General features: G+C 41.9%; 1 protein-coding gene across 5 annotated transcripts in view; it reads right to left on the bottom strand.

Annotated features, from left to right (window-relative positions):
* SPTLC3 (serine palmitoyltransferase long chain base subunit 3) overlaps positions 1 to 20,826 on the bottom strand; it is a 398,986-nt gene that overhangs the window by 203,762 nt on the left and 174,398 nt on the right. For 3 of the 5 annotated variants that reach the window (XM_048935741.1, XM_048935746.1, XM_048935747.1), the window contains exon 2: positions 17,568 to 17,717. The exons of the other annotated variants lie outside the window; for them this stretch is intronic. The gene's annotated coding sequence lies outside the window, so the exon portion shown is untranslated. The remainder of the gene's footprint in view (positions 1 to 17,567; positions 17,718 to 20,826) is intronic. 5 annotated transcript variants of the gene reach the window in all.

The following is a 20,826-nucleotide window of genomic DNA, read 5'->3' as shown; positions in this document are numbered from 1 at the left end:
GTCACTCTGCTTGTGTATTTGTTCTTCCTTTCTCACACACTTGATCCTACTTGCCCTGTGCTCATTACTGCTTTCCCTGAGCTGCCATGCCAAAATTGGTGTTGATGGCTGTATAATTTCTGCATAAAGGAACACTCCTATCAAGGAAAGCCTCATAGCTTACTGTGCTGCTTTCCCTCAGCCAGACAGGCATCATCTCAAAATGATCTGAGGGTTACATTTGGATCTAGCCCCTTATTTTCTCATGACTTTATATTCACCTCCTGGTCATTTTTCTTATTTTTTTTTTCCCTGAGCACACCACTTAATCCATGGGTAAGAAACACATTCAAAAGTGGCAAATACCTCATGCTAAATTGTTTTCCCCTGCAGCAGGGTCAATTTGATATTCAGATTGACTTTCCCTTGCATCCTAGGTCTGCAAAGAGATTTTACTTTCTTTCAGCTTCAATTCACCTAAACTATTGTATCCAATTTTTGATTTCACAGGATTGAACTGTGCTTAGACTGCTATCCAGGGTGTTTTTTCTCACAGAGTCTGTTTTTCCTATTGTGCAATTGCTGTTTGAGAAGATCATAGTGTTCATTAGGTAGCTGATAAATAAAACCTTACAAATTCTCACAGAGAAAAATCATCACGGATTGCAATTTCAAAATGCACAAATGGCCTATTTTCTTCAAAATAAATAATGAATAGGTGGTACATTTCAAAACATAATCTAAGAGAAATTGGTAATTGTTTCATGGAAGCTGGAAACTGTGGCTGGGGAAAGGGATGCATCTGGTCCCCAAAGCAGATATGATTAGCATAGAATCAAAGAGATGTGTAAGGAATCCATTTGGGTTATTTGTTTCCACCCCTGGCCAAGAAGACGGTAATACCAGAGCCAGAAAGTTTCTCATGGTTCCTTTGTAGCCCACATTTCCCTTGGAAACCCTTTGCCAACACCTCTCCAGCAACACTTTAATCTCTTTCTTGCTCGCCTTGTATGAAACTCAACTCCAAAAATAACAATGCATCTACCACCACATCATATTTGCATGGGGCAAATACAGCTGGTTTGAAGTCCTAACTGGCTAAATATCAGTTGAAAAGCTATTAATTTATTAAGAGAAAGTGGAGTTTAACATAAAAAGCCTTCCTTTTAAATTAAGCCTCCTGATCACTACAGATGTTAGCCTTGACAATGGCACTGTCACAACTGAGAATGGGCACACAATTTTCTCCCTGAAGTCCGCAGCCTTGCTGCTCCCAGATCTCCCATCCATTTAAGTCCTCAAACACTGCTTATTTTCTCCTTGTGCATCACTTTCCCCTTGCCTGTCTGCTTTAGGTCTAGGGAGGAGTGGAGGTGACTCTCTTGGGGTTCTTGTACCAGCTTGACAAGAAAGCTTAAGGTGAACCTGTGGTATACGAGCTTTGCTGCTTTGAGAAGGCCCTCTAAAACTGTCATCATGGGCACCAGCTGAACAATTTAACATACTCAAGCCACTGCTTCTGTCTTGCTGCAGCTTTATATTGCTGCCAAACCACACATCCTCACTCACCTGAGATGCCGTGCGTGGCTTTGGCAGCAGAGCAGAATATCAGCACAAATAACACACTGATACCACCGCTGCAAGGAAAGCAAACAGCACAACCAGCCCTGCTCTACATGCTACCAGAATATTTATAACCGGAGTGTTTTGCTCAGGGAGCTGTGGCCTAATTTAAACTCCTGTTTCCTGCTTACTTTCCTCTCTCTGAACAGATGCCAGTTTTCCATCATTAATCTCCAGAGCCTTGCACTTCCATCCTCCTGAACTTGTATTTCTCCTTCCTGTAGATGCATCCTCTCCCCTTAGAGCAGAGAACCTGGGCACCATTACTGACAACATGCACAGCCTCACAAGATCAGGCTCATTACAATGAACAAATCGCTCCTAGCTCTCCATGCACACATTTGAACAAGACTGGTTAAAGTGCCTGCACAACCTGCAATAAGTTACCCAGCCCCAACTCAACCCCCCCATCTTGGTTTAAAAGTGGCTTCCTTCAGATTTACTCGTCGTTCCACAGTTGTTTTTGCTAGTTCAGAGGTCACCTCTGCTCAGCACAAGCTATTGCACTGCTCCTTTTACTCTCCCTGAGTACAGTCTGTGAAGTTTTTGTGCTGGTGTGGATATCAAACACAGGGGGATTTTAGAAAAATAAGCAGCAGTAGTGAGAATATAAGTAAGAATTTTCAGCAAAACTGAATCAGATTTGAAGTGACATGCAAGCCTTAGCAGGAAGGGGCAGCTCAAACGCTCATTTAACTCAATGCCACCCCTGCCTCAGTCATCCAAAGTAAGGGAGAGCCATACAGCCTGATTGCCCACAGCACCCTGCACAGCTCAGGTAAAGGATGACCCCTGAAATTGCCCCCACCCCTCTGATACAGCCTTTGACCACCTTCCCTTCAAGCTCCCTTGTGTCCTGTATTTGCTACAGTCTCAAGAAACAGCATTGCTGCTGGACCCTGAAGGATAAGGTAGTCGTGCTTCTCTCAGCTTGTGATTCAAGAGGAGCACAGCTTACTTTTTCTGTACTAGAGTCAATGCCTGCCTTGTCTTCATCTACAATGCACATCAGACAACACAGTGAGCGACACAGCAGCCTTCACCAGCACAGGCATGTCATTGCTATCAGTGCTAATGGGAGATGCATTCATTTCTAAAGTGCTCTTCTGGAAGCATATTGCACAGTCAAGCAGAGGTAGGTGAAACAATACAATAAAGGGCAGTGCTTTATATAGGAGAAAATGAGGGGCTAACTGAAACACTGACCATCACCAGCATCGAAATGGGAAAAAAATGGAAACGTTTTCAATTTGTTTTTCAAATTATATCTCAGAGTTGTAAGGCAAAGTAAAAGGGATTGAAAAGCCCTCAGTGATACTGACAACAACAACAAATCAAACTTGAAATTATTTTTACTTTCACTAGCTAACAAATAATTCAATTGCTATCCAGCACTAAGGTGAGGGCAGAGAACCAGAACATGCCCTTCCACTGACACAGAGGAGATTTGGGTGGGTAATCCCATTAGCACAGTGGAAGCCCCTCCATATTATTATTTTTTTGCATTAATGAGGAAATGGGGCATCAATAATGCACAGTGTTTGAGAACATCTCCTTGGTTCTACTTCTGGATGTCAGATAAGGAAATCTCTTATTTCCCATCTCAGCCAGAGCATGGATCATGCATTGCTAAATCTACACATACACTCCCGGCAAGGAAATTTAAACCATTGGAAGAAAAAGACAAGAAACATTAATGCTAGACTCAGTATTCACAAGTTTGCATGTCATTAAAAACTATTCATTAAATTACACAGTAAAGAAAATCATGGAATTGTTTGGGCTTACTCAGCCTATCCTCATAAGGAAGGTGTTCCATTCCTTGTATCGTTTTTTTGATCCTCGTGGGGAAGGGAAGAGAAAGAGTTAACCACCTGGCTGTGAGTGGATGTGCTCTATGCATGCACTTGACTCAGTAACATCCTCTCCAAGCAATTTCGTGAAGGCTCCTGGTGTCACAGCTATTGTTTCATCTCCTTATCTGTGCTCCATACTGCCTTGGGCTCTGCAGCTCTTCTCTTCCCCTCTTTCCCCAAGAGGGCCCCCCCAGGATGCTTGCACACACACAGAGCACCATTAAGATGAAAGTGTCCCAGACCTGACTGTCTTCCCGCACACTGTCTCTGAAGGCTCATGAATCGTGAAGCAAAGGAATAGGTTTTGTTTTTAGGCTGGAAAAGAAGCATGGCAGCTAGGAGGAAAAAAAAAAAACAAAAAAAAAAAAAAACAAAAACACCCCAAAAACCTGTCTGCTCTGCTGCTGTGGTGGTGGTTCTTTCAGTTAGGACAGACCTAGAGACAGGACCTGTTATAGAAATTGCTGTGCTTTCTGTTGGTTGCTGCTGCATAATCACATCAGGCTTGTTTACATGTGAAATCATATACATTACTTCAAATATTTGTCTTATTTAAAAAAATGCATGAGTTCAACTGTCTCTCCAGCATCTAAAAGGAGGGAATAGTGACACCTAGGGTGAGACAAGCACCGTTCTGAAGTTCTGGTGTGACAAGGCCATGAGGACCACTGCCCATGGGAGGACAAGAGCCCAAGTGCCTCTTCAGCCAGAAGACAGTACCAAATTACAAAAACTGTCTCTCTAGTTTGTTACTAATTCGGGTTCTCAATGACTCTCCTTTCTGGCTTACCAATGCTCCCCATTTATCTGACTTCCGTGATTAACTCCTGTATGGTCTTGAGCCCTTCAGCAAGCAATGCAGTAAGAATGCAACTGGCCATTTGGATCAGATTCATGCATTTGTGATGTTCACATTAATGTTACTTTGTTAACGATGTGCCAATGCTTTTCAGTTGGGCTGGTCTTTTTCAACATTGATACTCTCCCCAAAGTGAAATGCACGAGCAATTAGAAGAGGTAAAGCTTTCTCCCCACCAAATCCTAAAATCTTTGGTGCTGGTTGAATAGCAGTTCGGATCTCAGCATGCTACAAACAACTTCTCCTATGCTGTGCTAAGATCACTGAACTAAAACAAGAAACTGGGGGAAAATTTTTGAGTCACTCTTATACTTGGCTGAGCTGAGAGGATGGACACATAGGATGCGTTATTATTTTTGCCTTCCCAGTGCATCTGCTCCTTGGAAAGTTGAAGCAGTAGGCTTAACCTTTGCAAGAGTCCCAGAAGATGCAACCAAAGATTTCATAGTCCATTCTTTCAGGTCCTAGGCAGGCCCCATCGCACACAGACCAACTGAAGTCATCACACAGCAATTATGTGGCTCCTTAACACACGACACACTAACATGAACACTGGGGCTGCATCTGTGCCATCCTCAGCCTGGCTGAAGACCTGGATATGTCTGGTTGGAGCAGCTTCATGCTCCCTCCACAAAAACCCAGAGCTCAGCAAAAGCAGAGGCACTTGCAGCAGTGTACATCACCTGACAGCCTGTGGTATTTATTTTGTCCCACCTTTACAAACCATTTTGAGATCCAGTGTTCTGGTGTTGGGTGGTGGTTTTAACGAAAAATTCAACTCCTGGGGAATGCAGGAATCTCAACTTTCATGGAAACCCAATTACAGCTTCTAATTGCAGAATCAACCTGAGAACACCCAACAAAGAAATTCTAAAGGATGGGAATCTGAAGATAAATAGGAAGACCCTCCCCCTTCCCTGATCAAATTTTATCAAAGCAAACGCTCTCTGGATTTTCAAACAAATTCAGTGGCACAGGAGTCATACAGATAAATGCTTTCTCTTAGAAATACTAATATGAATACAGTCAAGCAGGCTGGCAGGGAGAGCAGATAACCATTGCTTTAAGTATTATTAATGTCTTATTTTAATAACAGTAGTAATATTAAAGCATTTTCACTATAGCTCAAATAGGTAACACATAAATTGATAGCAGCCCTTAGAATAAGGCCTACATGAGGCAGATCAGTGTCTGAGTAGAGTTACAGTTGCATCTCTTTAATATTAATATAATTAGGGCATGAATTCAGCAGTACCCAAGGATTGCAGGGAAGCTTTGGAGTACCTGGGATAGAAAACTACTGCTGAAGTTTGAAGAAAAAAACCACCAAACTCAAACAGAATGAGTTGTGGCAAATTGAGCTCCAAAAATGAATATCGTGCTCTTTCCTAAACCTTGGAACCTAGGAGCTGATAAGGAATAAAGCCTGCAATATTTATGATTCATTGAGAACGGGGACGCCTGTTTTCACAAGTCCAGCTGCCTTGCAGAAGAAAGGAACAAAACCAGCCAGAGTCTCATGTTCTGACTGTAAATTATGATTCTTTCTTCCAATTATATTTCTGGTTACTAAATTCAAATAGAAAAAACACTTTTTCTTATGTTTACACACCCACAAGGTTAATTGGAAGTAAAAGCACATCTGTTTATAGGCAGAAGTTCTACCCCTGTTTGGAAGAAACAGGTTATTGTGCAAAATTCATGTAATTGCTTTCCATAGCCTAGAGCAAATAGGGAATAATTTCTTACAGTGGAAGAGCAGATTTATCCTGAAGTGTCCCTTGAAATTTCTCATTCAAAGGCTGATGGCTCTAATGATTGCCTTCAAATTGCTATCAGTAAAAGTCTATGCAGGAAAAAAAAAAAAAGTCAGTGTGCAATTTGGCAAACAGCTGTATGTTCACAGCCTTCAGCGACTAATCTAATCTGGGTGCTAATTTCTCTTTGTGTAGATTGGTAATGTATCCAGGCTTGAGCTCAATAAGACCATTAGCACAAGTAGATTTGCTCAGACCCATAAGTGTGTGCAGAGCCCCTGCCTGCCATAGGCTGGCACCGGGCCAGCCCCTTCCCTAGGCCGCAATGCACGAGGGCAAAAAACAGACAAATGTTTCCCTTCTTGGGCCTCTACCAGCTCCAGTGCTCAGGACACCCCAGTGTCTGAAACCAAACCACTCTGTGCAGAAACATGAGCATCAGGTTTTGGCTGTTTGACCCTGCCTGGATGTCAGCACTGAGACGAAATGGGGTCCAGCTCCCAATGCCTGGGAGCATCTCCCTTTCCTGAAGCAACATTAGTACCGATCCATTCCTCTGTGATCTGCTGGTAAGCAAACTGCTTGCTATTTCATTCTTCCTTTGCATGAGGATGAGCCTTCTGAATTTGCCACGAGGGACAGTGTCCAATGAAATTGAACCAAATGTGCATGTTTACAAAACAAATTATTGACCAACAAATCATTTTCCTGTCAGACTATGATATAGCAGTGATGATGGTAACTCAGGTTTCTAAAGTTGAATGGCTTTGGAAAGCCTTTTCACCATTACACATCAGTGGGGCTGGCTAAGTGCAGGCAAAGATGGATGGCAGCACTTTCTGCGTCTCCTGCTCCCACAGGAGTGCTCCATGTAATTCTGGCAGATCTGCCCCAAAAAAGGATGGAAGAATGTGCTGTATATTACAGTTATGAACTGCAGTATATCGAACTCCTCTTTGCTTTTTCCATTAAAAACAGGTAGCAAAAGATACTGCTATGAGTTGAACATGGAATTATTTTCCTGCTAAAATAAGAGATCCCATTGAAACATTGGGTGTCCAAAAAGCTAAGATATCTTTCCAGAGTAGGTAATAACACTACCAGTAAAAGAGAATTAGGAATGACATGACTCAAAATGAAAAAAACCTGTTTTGGAACAAAAACCCATTATATGCAATACAAGTGTTGACTTTGAGCCTGTTCCTTAGCCTGCTGCTCCTTCCAAGAAAGCCCCAAAATTTCTCTGGTACTCTTTCAGAGCAACCCAGAAGCTTGCAGCTGTTTTCCCTTAGCTTATATCATCTAGAGGTCTGCACAGCTTTCATTCACATAACTGCAGTGTCACTCTGCAAACATGAAAGGTACAACTGGTATGGCACACCTGTTCTTTGGCCTCGGGCACTGTCCTGCATAGAGAGAGCTGAGGAGAAAGAAGGGAAAGAGGAATAAAAAATCCTGGAAAACCTGGATAACTGATTAAGGAAAAAACAAACAAATAAACAAACAAACACTATCAACACTGACAAATAGCATCTGGATTTGGTGGGTGAAAAGAATAAGAGGACAGACTGAAAATTAGGCCCTAAAGAGCAGGTCCTGGAAGGATTTATTGGAAGCATTAACAAATTAAGTGCAGATAGGAAAACAGGACAGACAAAGCAGAGTCTACAGCAAGGTAAATGTAGGCAGTGAAAGAACGCAGATAAATCCCTCTCTTAAAAAAATGACACAGTTTTTTCTAAGGAAGAAGACAAGACAAAAGCAATTTCAGCTGAGAGCAATGTTCACTGACATCACTAGAAGCTTTTGCATGGTCTCAATTGGACATTATAGCAGAACCTCAGTCCAAGCAAATAAGCATACAGTGAACAGGTGTGCAAACAGCCACAGGATGTTCTTTCATCGTCTTCATTAATACAAAAATAATCCACCAAGTGGAATTTAAGATGCATTATTCACACCTAGTAATCACCACCCTTATGTGTAAATATTCACATGGAGAAAACCAGCCCATACCTATGCTGTAGTCAGGAGATGAGGAAATGGAATCACCCCCTGCCCAAACACTAAGACTTGCTGTAGAGATGGCTACCCTTAGAGCAATCCAATCAGGGCTCTTTGGCACTGTGATGCTGGGAGGAGGCATTTGCTTTTGTTATTTCTCCAATACACACCTGTACAAAACAGGCTCCTGACAGATGAGCTCCTCAGCTGTTGGTGACAGGAGGCCCAAAAACAACTGAGAAATTATTTTTTAGAACTTGAGTAGATGAAGATACCAGCACTTTGCTGTATGGCAAAGGTTGAAAATGTGCTCTTATTTTTCATTGGCCACCAACTGGTGGAACATCCCTGCTTTTATTTACTTGTACGTAAGCAAAACCCTTCAGATGAGAAATCTGCCTTAGGTGTCTCCTCTCAAAGGTGATCAGGAGCTTTTTGTTATCCCACTGTAACACCTCTCCTTTCCCGCATCAAGGAAGGCCCAAGACAAAAGGACGTGCTAAACAAAGTTTGTGAAGAGGAAGAAGCTGGAACGTTCTTCTTGCAGACTGAAGAGAATAAAAGGATTTTGTACAACTGCCTCTTGGTCTCCAGAACATAGCGAGCTCAAAGCAGCCAGAAGGCCTGGAGTCACCCCTGAGCTTCTTCCTGGACTGTGTTCTGAAGCAGCCTGGAGGGACGCATTCAGAAGAGCTGCCATCACCATCTGCTCAGCTCCTTAATGCCACACATCGCTCTTCTTGCTTTAGAAAAAGCTTTGGGGCACCTGATCCCCTCAACAAAAGGGGAGGAATTGAAATCGGAATCCTAGCTGAATGTTTCCTGTTGTTCTTTTTAGTACTATTAAAAAATAAATAGAATCTTGTCTTCCTTTAGACTGCATAAATGACAAATGTGTTTGCAGTGACACAAGAAGAGAAATCCCAGATGCTTCCAGTGCCAGAGAGATTAATAGACTCCTCCCTGCTCTGCAGGACTTCAGTTCTCATTAAGGTCAAGCCAAATTGCCTTGCAAACAATTTAGCTATGATCCTCAGCTCCTTGTTTCTGAACAGCCAGATTATGCAGCCATTAATCACTTTGGCCTTTGCTTCTGACATTCAGAAGGTAAACTTACTCCATGCTTGTCCTCTTACTGGATTTCTCAGACACATTAAAATAAAAAAATAAAAAAATCTCATTCCCTGCTAAGGACTGATGATTCTTCATGTTTCATGAAGGAATGAATGCAACTTTTAATAAATTTGTTTGTAATGCACCAATTTCATTTTGCCTACTCCTGAGGAAGCAAATTTCTATTTGATGGGCTAGAGCACTGAGAGATTGTTTATCACTGTACGTCTGGATCCACTGTTAGTTGCAGAGCCATACATTTGGAAGACAGAGCAGTAACTGATCTTCAGTTAATTTCCTGGAAAGTCTGAAAACTTTCCTCTGAGTGATCACTGACGAAGATATAATAATAAAAAATACCCAGAGATGGCTAAACTCAGCGTGATAGTTTCCATGAAGATCATTTTGATCAGAGCTCTGCAGGACTTCATTCACTGATACAATAGCACTCCCTCCATAGAACTGAGAGCAAAAATTCTCTTTTATACTCTGATCAGATTTTAGTGGGGATAGGACTCCTGTAGCTGCATTTAGCTCTCAGATAAGAGAATGGCTCTTTAATAAGAACCACCTGCACATCCAAAGGCTGAATCTCACCCAGCAAGGATATTCAGCAAGGTTTAATTTTGACAAACGATCAAAGGCCATGGCCTTATCTTTCAGTGTGTGCTTCAGCTCCCAATGGATAGCAGGTATGCTCTTGAAATAAAGCTCTGGCTCTCCATTACTGCCATAAAGCAAGCTGCAGAACCACCCTTTCTTCATTTGTCTTAATTATAAATGTATCTCCTAGCTCATGAAATATAGAAAACTCCTTTCCATAAGTGATTAATGAACTTGCAGATTCGCTTGCAGATATAGTCAATGGCTTTGCAAGGGCATTTCCACCAAAAGTCCTGCTTTGAGTACTTATTATTTACATTTCATCTACAGTGCTGACAGTTAGGGACAGCTTTGGCTATTTTGATCATGTTCCCACCAAAACCTGGAATAAGCCTGCAGAGCACCAGCTCTCTAGTAGCAGTGCTTCACATAGGTGTGATTTTGGGCAGCTATAAGCTTTTGCTGTGAAAGTCTGAAACACATAAGTATGATGGATCAGCTGAGCTCTGTGTCTGTGGAACTCTGTTTTTCCCATCCACATAAAAGGCTCATTCTTACATGCAAATTCTTTCCTACCAAATGCTCATACATGAAATAAGAATTAATTACATCTTTCTCTATTATAGCCCCAGAAAGCTCTATTAAACACCTACCACCACATCCTGGCTTGGAAAATTTGACTGTTACTGAAATAGTTTTACAAAAAGTTTGTTTGCAAATATGGATTAAGTTAGTGCATAGAGTGAACTCAGCGTTTTACTTATTCATTCATTTAAGAAACTGGGCAGTCCTACTTGCAGTACTTCTGTGTGAGTTACAACAAGCCAGGCAGCATGAGACAGAGCATCTTTCACAGCTAAGGAGGTCAGCAAAGGTCTTCGATTTCATTTGTTGCCACCTGTATTACCAAATCTTGTGATTTTTCCATTAAACTTAAGGTACCTGACACAGCAAGAAAGAGGGCTCAAGTCTTTTCTAAAGAAACAAGATTCTGCAAGATATACAGAAAATATTTTACAGATATTTCATGCCATGGAGTAAAGTGATTTATATGAAAAGCTCAAAAAGAGTACTTCAATTTTTTACTTCTTTACAAACACTTCTTGTTCTCTCTGACTTCAAGAAGTCAAAATGCAAGTGAGACCTATATTAATCCTAGCTGTTTCCTCTTCCTTTTCATGGTAAATTTTCAGAATAACAAATGAAACACTATTATTAGGTTCTTGCTGTATCCCAACTTTCCTTTTTAGTTCCAGCTCCAGCTTCATAGTATCCTCATTGGCCTTCCTCACTCTGCTCATTGAAGGGAACATTTTAAGCTTTCAGAGATAAAAACAAAGAGCAAAGAACAGCAACAAGAAAACTAGGAGTGAAGAGAGGAAAGATGGGTTGTCGGGATTTTTTTTGTTTGTTTGTTTTTAAAACCTTACAATTTCTGGGGATGCAATGTTATACTCCCATTTTCTTGTTGGAAGCTGGTATGCAACGTTGACTACTTGCATTCAATTTTGCATCGCTTTAGAGCTCAGCAGCTCAAATAATTAGTCAGTTGAGAATTAATCCAGCTATGCATGTGTTATAGAACTGTATCTAGCTGTACATGCCTGCAGATATCTCCAAGTTTGCACTACCTGAGCACAAGGCAGAAGATTTTCAAAAGTATGAGGGAGATGATTCCAGAAGATCCTGTTAGATAAACTTCATAAACAATTAGTTTTCTCTTTTAACACTCAGCACTCCTTTTGGGAACTTTTATAGCCAGTCTGTCAAAGCTGTTTAGCACCTAAAACAGCCAGTTTGCCTAGAAGCCCTGTCACTAATTTTAGTGGCTAAATGAGAGCTGACCTCAATCACGTGAGTGAGCTCTTTGGAAAACTTGGACCATAAAGCTTTCATCTAAACTGACTGCTCTTCAGGCAAGCGGTAAATGTCTTCTGACGCCATCCTCCTACTTTGGATACTTTGGATAACATATGCAGGCTGCTTATTTATAGAATGTATGAGCTTCATACACATTGGGCCAAATCCCTCAGGACAAAATCTCATCCTGTTTCACACAGCATGGCCAATGGCTTCTCCCAGCTGCCAAGAGCTGAAGGACCAACACACCACACAGGAGAGGGCAAAAGGGCCCAGTCAAACCCAAAAAATCAGGGAGCTTTCTGGGAACAGCAACAACTAATAACAACAAGAGAAGGAGAGAAGAAGCTGATTATCCCACTCCATAGGCACACTTCATAGAAACAGGAGCAGAGGGAAGATCCTCATGCATCAGTAGCAAAAACTGTTCTCTCATGTACAAGGTCGCACAAAAAAACAGAGCCTATACCCAAAATGCAGGATATTCAATGTTGGAGACAGTCCCTACGTCCTATGTTTTTTTCAGGCAAGTTTTTTCCGCCAGCGCTCAAAAAAAAAAAAAACCCAAACCAAAAACCAACACAAAACAACCCAGAGAAACAAACAAACAAAATAATAAAAAATGATCAAAAACCTGAACAAACAGAAGAAACAACACCAGAAGTCAACCAGTGTAGCAGAATTAACAAATAAATCGTGAGAAACCAAAGCTAATGCCATTCTATTCCATCTAGATATCAGTAAGAGAAAATGTTTTGGGGATACATACTTTTTTTTTTTCTCCCCATGGAAATGAGGCAGATGTGCAAGAACATGAATCAGTATAGAGAAAAATCAGCATGCAGATCCATCCATCCCCATGAGAGGTTTGACACACTGCTTTTTGCAAATGCAAAAAAATGGAGCTGAGGTACTTAATTCCAGAGAACACAAGCCATCATCATGCAAACCTTTCTCCTCATCAGATACAGGCAAAGAAGGCAAATTCCCTTCTAAGGTCACAGTGCGTTCTGGTGGGCTCTGAGCTCTAATGCAGACCAATCATCACATAACTGGCATTCCTAAATACTTTACAATCATATTGCCTCCTGCTGGCATTTCAAAATATATGCCTCTAGAGACATTAAAAAAAAAATAAAATCAAACATCACTTGCGATTTGATGCAACAAAGCCATACCTGACTGGTATGTGTCAAGGATAAAAATAGCATCAGCCAAAATGGCAAATGCTCTTCGGTTTGTCAGGAACTGAATGCACTGCACCAAGCAAGTGATTATAACAACCTCTGATCAGTGAAGCAGACAATCATTTCCCTTGTTATCTTGTAGTCTGCCCATGTGAACAGTATCAAACAACAATTAAAATCACCCCACTCCCCCACAGAGGGAACACTGGTGGCGAATATCTGAAGACCTCCTTGTTAACAAGGTAACCTTTGAGACTGTGAGAAGACAAGGAAGCATTTACCAGCTACTGTATCGATAATTATGGGATAAGAAAATTGTAGCTCATCATCTTTTCCAGTGAGAGGAGTGAGAAATAAATAAGGCAGGAACATCTCACACCATGAGCAAAGCAAGCAGCCCCTCCACAGCAACTCCCACCTATGGGGGCCCTCTGACAAAAAGGCAACCGTCCATGGAGCTGCTCCTGTGGGACTGCTCAATACCACAGTGGAATATACTTGGTAATTAGCCTAAAGCCTTTCTGCTAGTAACAGGAGGCTCTGTGGCACACAACCCACAGAGACACCCAAACACCCTGGTGAATGTGGTCTGAGAGGCACCCAGGAGGTTGGGCAGCAGTACTGTACACCAGAGCTGAAGTGCTCAAAGGTAGTGATTTCCCCTCCTCAAGGCTTTTCACAGAATGGCCAGGGTTGGAAGGGACCTCAAGGATCATAAATCTCCAACCCCCTGCCACATGCAGGGCCACCAACCTCCCCATTTAATACTAGACCAGGTTCCTTAAGGTCCCATCCAACCTGGCCTTGAACACCTCCAGGATAGGCCATCCACAGCCTCTCTGGGAAGCCTGTTCTAGCTGGGCATGGTATTGTTTGTGGTTATATCTCCTACTTGTCAGCTTTAAAATGTGCATTTTTCAAAACATCTACAAGCCATGAGAGAAATAATTTTAATTAAATAGGGTAGACCACCTCTCCGGAGGTTTTCAAGAACCATTGACATGTGGCACTGAGGGACATGGCCAGTGGTATGCTGGTGATGGGTTGATGGTTGGACTTGGTGATCTTAGTGATCTTAATGATTCTATGACAGGATTAAGAAAACTCATACTGGTGCTTTTCATACATGTTCACATACTGGTGTTTTTAGACATATAAGAATGAGGATGCAATACTAAGAATACCTCATGGTAACGTGGTTCACTCTTCTCAGTGTTTCCCTTCCTGTGTCACCCACGCAGCCTTAAGCACCTTTCAGCGCTTCAGCATACAGCCATCCAACCTTGATGGCAGTGATGTGGGAGATGGACCAACTTCTGCCCCACGCCCAGCCTACGGGAAGCTATATTGCCCCAGGCTCCACAAAGCTTCCCTTTCCACCCAGGCACAGCTTCACACCAAACTACCAGTTATCTTCTCCATTAATTGTAGGTATCAGTGTGGTTGACAGGACAGCCCTATCACCAAGGGATAATTTAATATGACTAAACCGTAATCAAAGCCTCAATAGTCTCAGAATTTAATCTGTGCAGAAGCAGCAGGATTTATAAAAAGGAAATGACAACCAAGGCTAAGATGAATAATGTTAGTTGTAACATTACAGCTAGTTGTAATAGAATAATTAGTTGTGATATCAAGAATTAAAAATTACACTGCTTTGAGTTCCAGGATGGGTGCCAAATAGGAGCCGTTAGTCAAAGAGATGAGGAGCAGTTACAGAGTCCATTATCGCACAGACTGCAGGGCCGAGAAATGAATCCTGCACATCACAGGAAAACCAAGGCTCAGTGTGTTACAGTAACACAGAGCTCTTAAACCAGACCCCTCCTGATTATCAGTGTGCTGTAGTGCTGTACTTCCCATTTCCACCTTGAACCCACCTTGACTTGACTCCTGACTGAGCTGCGCTTTTCCTTTGGGAATGGCCCTGGATGGTCTCTCCCAGCCATCAGAACCTGCTCAGCCCTGGCAACCCAAAGCACAACAAAACCCCATCTTTTTTTTTTGGTTTATTTTCTTTCCTTGAAGGGCAAGGTTGCAAGGTACTGGTCTGGCTTGCCCCACACAACAGGTGCTGCTCCACAGAGGGATTAAGCAGCCCCATTACTCCCCCTTCAAGACCAAATAGTGTGATTAGGTAACATAATTCCAAGCACAAAGTTTGGAAGGTATCCATAAAAGTGGCATTCAGTACTATAATGTGCAACAAAGAAGACATACAAAATGAAAATGGTGTAACTGAGAAACACTTTTGCTTTTTTAAACTATCTCACTCTCTGAAAGACACTGAAGTGATTCTTGATAGTCTTTGCTGCAGAAATTATTTTAAATGACCTCTACATCAAAAATGAAAAACCATACAACCAAAAAACTCACCAAACTATTCAAAAACTCTCTCCTGATTTTAGGCAGCGACAGAGAAATTAACTGCTTTTTAAGGTTGTGCTTATCCTTTTCTCCTTCATTTCCTCCTGTGTACTTTCTTTTCCCTCAGTGCCAAAAAGAAAAAAAGCGTGCTTGTAAAGGAGGAAAACTGGGAAAGAAAAGATAACTCCCTCTAGGGAAAACAGGCAGGAAAGAGTGAATAGAAAGAGCTGTGATTCTTTTTTCCTTTTCCAATTACTTGGGATTGAAATAACAGAGATCTTTTGTCCTCTTTGCTTCCTCCTCCCCATTTTTCTTCCTGCTCTTGGTTGACGCACACCTTCAGGGCACCTGTTTTTTGCTGCTGCTGTGCAGAGCCAGAAGATGCTCCCAGGAGGGGTTTTGTGAAGGGCTGAAAACAGCAGCATAGCAGTGCTCTGTTGCTCTTCCTTGAGCACGTGCCGTTGCTTTGTGGCTGTGAAGCTGCAGGCTTGCGAGCACTCAGTGTTATACATGGGGAAGGACTCTGCTTAATACACGCGGGAAGCGCTTCCCACATACGTACTGGAGCCCTGGCGCAGAGGCAATTAAACACTCCAGGCTGCACATGCTCACACAATTACCTTTTGTGACTGTCACTGAATAAATGCTGCACTGAGCCAATAAATCTTACAATGGCCTCATTTTGCTAGTGATGATGCCTCAGGCAAGGCCTATGTGCCCCAGAATGGGAAAAGGTTAACTTTTTCTGAAATTCCCAAGTCCCGCTTATCTGCTTCTTCTCCCTAAACATCTGCCAGCCCCAGACACCTGTTAGAAATATTGGTTTGTATTGTTGAGGTTCCTGGAGACTATCAGCAAACTGAGAGATTGGTATTGTCAGTGAGTCATTCATTAACCCAACTATTCAGTTTTGGCTAACCTAAGACTAATCACGTATTTAATTCCTGTCTAGCCGGACCAAATCAATCAAAGAGGGAAAAAAAAAAAGACAGGGTAAATATCAAAGATCAATAGGTAATAAGCAAAAAGCTCAGAACCTTATCTGAATGCTAACAAAGTAAAGTGAAGGAGATTACTTCCCGTCAGGTCATTCTGATCACCATCATGCTTTCTCCCCAGCTCAACATCTGAAGCAACTTAAATCCATGGTGAAAGCATCACAGCAGCAGTTAAGCACTGTACAAAACTCTCCCTCCCCACCTGGCATGGACTCTGTGCAGCAGCTCAAGGTAAAATGTGACAGTAATATTTTCCTGCATGTTTCCTGTGAAATGGGAGCCACAGCTACTGACGTTCCTGGCAAAGAAGCAGTGTTACTGCTGGTTGCTCCCTATGGCCATCATGGCTGTTAAAAGGGGAGCAGGAGCTGATTTCCTTCTGTGAGTCAGCAGCAGAGATAAATAACCTCAATAAACAATGCTGTGCAAACTAGAGAGTAATTACAGGGAACTGGTCATTAAGCTGACATCCACATGTATCAGGTCCCATGCCATACTCACCTCCTGCTATGGTTTTTCATAATACTAGACCAACAAAAACATGAGATAAAAAAGCAAATTTTCAGTTATAGTCAAATACACCACTTTCAACAACATCAAGGCCAAACAGACACATCAAGAAGTTAATCTCTATTGATGCCAAGAAAGAAAAAAAACCCACAGCTTTACTGGGGTGATACAAGCAATCCCAATGTTCTGTTGGCAGTGAAACAAGCTCAGAGCACAGGCAGTCTGCAAACACCATCAGCTTCGGGTCCTGCCAAGGAGCTAAGACACCACACCCACCTCCCTGAGACATTCCAGCCAAGGTTTGCTCATAACCATCAAGTTAACACACCTGTAATGAGGAGGAAACTCAAGAGCAGGCAGGGAAAGGAAGAACTGCTGACTTGCCTGTTCCCTTGCCCTGCCCTTATTTATACCATTCTCCATCAGTTTCTTCCATCTGGCTCTTCTCTTTACCTGAATTCTCCTTTCTGTATTAGTTCCTTCCTATGCTGGTTATGTGAAAAGAGTCTCAGTGCAGTACTGAGACTCCACTGAGAAGATCTGAACCCTCAGTGTCTTTAACAGGGCTTTAATTCCCCATGTGTGATGAAATCTGCTGTTTTTTGTCTTTCTGCAGACTTCTCTACCTGATCATGCCATGATGTTTTGGTCACCCAGGTAACTCATGACACAAGCTGCAGGCTTCCTTTGCTTCTGCAGGTTCAGCTCCAAGCATCTGCCTGTTTCTCAGAGCTTCTGCTGTACTTGCAAAGGTAGAACTCTCTTTTAAGCAGTTCTATACAGGGCACAGGCACTCCTGGAAGAACTATACACCTTGGTGTTCCCTAGATTAAGAGCAACATTTGGGTTACCTGTGTCTCGATTCCATTCTTTGCTTCTGAAGCTAATGACAAGTATGGTGTTGGTGGTCTCCATGATCCATGAGTGTCCCTTCCAACTCAGGATATTCTATGACTGCATGATCTGTCCCACAGCCCAGCTCCCATTTCCGATGAGAAGCCCTAATGAAGCAGAGAACAACAGCTACATGAAAAAGATGTGAAAGGCGAAGCAAGCTTTCATCTTCTGAAAGCTTAAAAATAAACAGTTCAGCTTTCAGCAGACTGGTCTGATTAGAGGCAAAGAAAACTACACTGATTTCCATGGAAATGGACTATTTTGTTGCTGCTACTCGATCTTGTTCAAAAGTATTAAGAAAACAAAGTGGTGTAATTTCAATACCTGGAAAGCTTAAGTACATTTAAAAAATTAAAATTAAATTGATGTCTCTTAAAAGAAAGCTGATTTTTAGTTCCTTAGTTGGTGCATTACCACTGGAAATGAAACACACTCTTGTAAAAGCTTGGCAGTAAATTATAGAAATATCAAAACCATGCTGCAGCAGCAGGTTACTTACATGGGCAATACCTGCACAGCCAGGTGAAGGACCTAAGATCTTCTGTATAACTTTATCTCTAAAAACAGTGAAGAACCTTTCTTAACGTCATAAATCTTGCTAATGTTCAACCAATTACAAAATGGATATGACACAGATTCTCTGAAAGAAGGATCAGGCCTTGAATTTTATTTATTTCTAATGCATATGAAATTTTTGTAGGAATAAGAATTATCTACACACACTCTCTAAGCAAAATAAATCATTTGGAGTTCTCATTTTATTACTGGTATATATCTCCATAGGGAGGTTGTTTTTTTTTCCAAATGCACAGCGTCCTATTTCAGTTTAACCCAGACAGTAACAAAATAATCACTTAAAATGGAGCACCCTTGTCATTACCTTCACTGCAATAAACACTGAATACAGGTATGAACAGTATGCTGCTTTTTTAGCACAGTTGTTATCTTTATAGACATGCCCTGGGGTAGGATCATCTCCAGTATTTCAACACATACCAATGGGATGCTGGCACAGCAGTATCCAAATGCAACAAATTTGCTAACAAACAATTATTAAAAAAAAAATCCAAAATATTTTTTCTTAGTTAAAATAACACATCATGACAATAACAACAACAAAATCTTCCTCTATATCTTCAAAGTGACATATCAACATAATCAGTAAACTTACAGTTTCCATTTTGACACTGTGATATTTTTTTTTTTGACAGATTTTTCTCTCCCTGTAATTTCAGGTGACACAGCAGCTTGGTTTCTAACTAAGAGGCTGTTGTACGTTTTGTCATATACTGTATTCTCTTACATGGCAGGAACTAGCTCATGCTTGTGTTCCAATAGCAATGACCCAAGAAAGTGGAGCCAGAAAAGATTTGTCCTGATGAGAAGAGCCGGACACACGGCCCTTTCCCAGAAGTCACTGGTGTATGGGAACTGCTGAGTCACAGCCTGAACCTCTGATTGATCACCTGAGGCGAGCCATGAGTCAGCCACAGGAGCTCAGGTGAAGGCAATTCACCTGTGCTGCTGGAAGGGGTGGAGCCTGGCTGCACCCCTCCTAGACCTATTTAAGAGCTGGCTGCCAGAGGGGAAGGGTGAACTGTTCACTAAGTCTTCATTAAGTTCTGTTACTGTTCCCCTGCTCCCCTTTTAACAGCCATGATGGCCATAGGGAGCAACCAGCAGTAACACTGTTCACTAAGGGGATGGGTGAACTGTTGCAAGTAACAACCTGTGTAAGGGCATACATATTCAATGATGGCCACTGCAGAATTCTTCTTGTTTGGACATTTCTGTGTACAGACACCTTTTACTACTTCCTGATGATTTTCTCCTTTCAGATAGGTTAATATTACACCTTCAAAAGCTAGGACAGCAAAAAGCTACTCCATGTCTGCTACTCTCAGTCATACAGGTTCATGATGCAAACCTGATTGCATTAAGGACTGAAGTTAAGAGCAGCAGATCAACGTTCAGGAGAGCTGTTAGGATGAAATATGGATACATCATCCACAAAGGAAAGGAAGAGCAAGATGTGTTAATGACAGAAAAGGAACCTATCAGCTATATTTTCATCTACTGTGCTGTGCCTGGCAAAAGAAAAAAATATTGCTGTACTCAGGTCACATCTTCAGAAATTTTACTTTTAACAGAATCAGAATTTGTACTCAATCAGCAGACCATATTAAGTGAGCTCTTTTTTGGACACCCAGTGGCTTTTACTCTGTATGTGTCCTTTTGTTTCTGGCCTCATGCATTTCTGCTTCAGCACTTGCCGGAAGATACCTGAGGAGAGCAGAGCAAAGCCTGCCAGTCCCACGCTCTGCCCAAGCAAGGCATTAAGTATGCATCAGCAACTTTTATGTACACTCTCTGAGTGTTATTTTCCCCTTTATATCATCTGTACAACTTGTGCTGCATTTTACCTACCTAGCTTGGCCTCTGGTCCCTTGCAGTACCTACTCTGTGCAGTTGGACATCCTCATTTCACTGTTGCAGCCATGTTAAAAGGCAATGCTATGTGGATGGTGCTAAGTAGGAATCTCCTTGCCATTTTAAAAATAGCTGGGGAAATCATATTGAGGGACTTCCAGCATATACTGATAGATTAAACAGCACACCACTATGTTTGGTTTTGTTGTTGTTTTGTTTAGTTAAAGCTAAAATCCTTTTAAAGCAAGACTGTGCTTATTTAATCAGAAATAATGACAATCAATTTGGACCATTCCAAAATGCATTCAAATTCAATAAAGGCCGTGGCCTGAAAAAGAGGCAGACCATCTCTGAGCAGAGGAATGCAGCCTGCTTGGAAGACCATGAAAGCCATAACCTGTCAGGTAGGAGGCTGATTTCCAACAGCCTGACTCAGAGGTAAAGCAACGAACACAAAATCTTCCTCAGACCATTCAGATACAAGCACTTCAGAGGCACTGGCAGCAGCTTAGCTCCCTTTGTGATGGGCAATTTTCTGTTCTCAGAAATCCTATATCCTGCTATTTTGGCTGAATTGGTCTTTGTTTTTGACTACAGACCCATAGCACAAAAAGACTTACATATTGGGCCAGACTGGCTCTTCCTGCCTTCTCTTCTAAGGTTGGAGAGGATCCTCTCTCAGCTAGCAAAGGACCTCCATCCATGCAAAAACAGTTGCTTTCAGCCCACTTTCTCAAAATCATGAGTGAATGTGGCTTCCCAGCTCTTACCTTTCTTCTATAA

Source organism: Lagopus muta, chromosome 2 (genome assembly GCF_023343835.1).
Source record: "Lagopus muta isolate bLagMut1 chromosome 2, bLagMut1 primary, whole genome shotgun sequence".
Classification (NCBI taxonomy): Eukaryota; Metazoa; Chordata; class Aves; order Galliformes; family Phasianidae; genus Lagopus; species Lagopus muta.
This window is presented reverse-complemented; position numbering and strand designations above follow the sequence as displayed.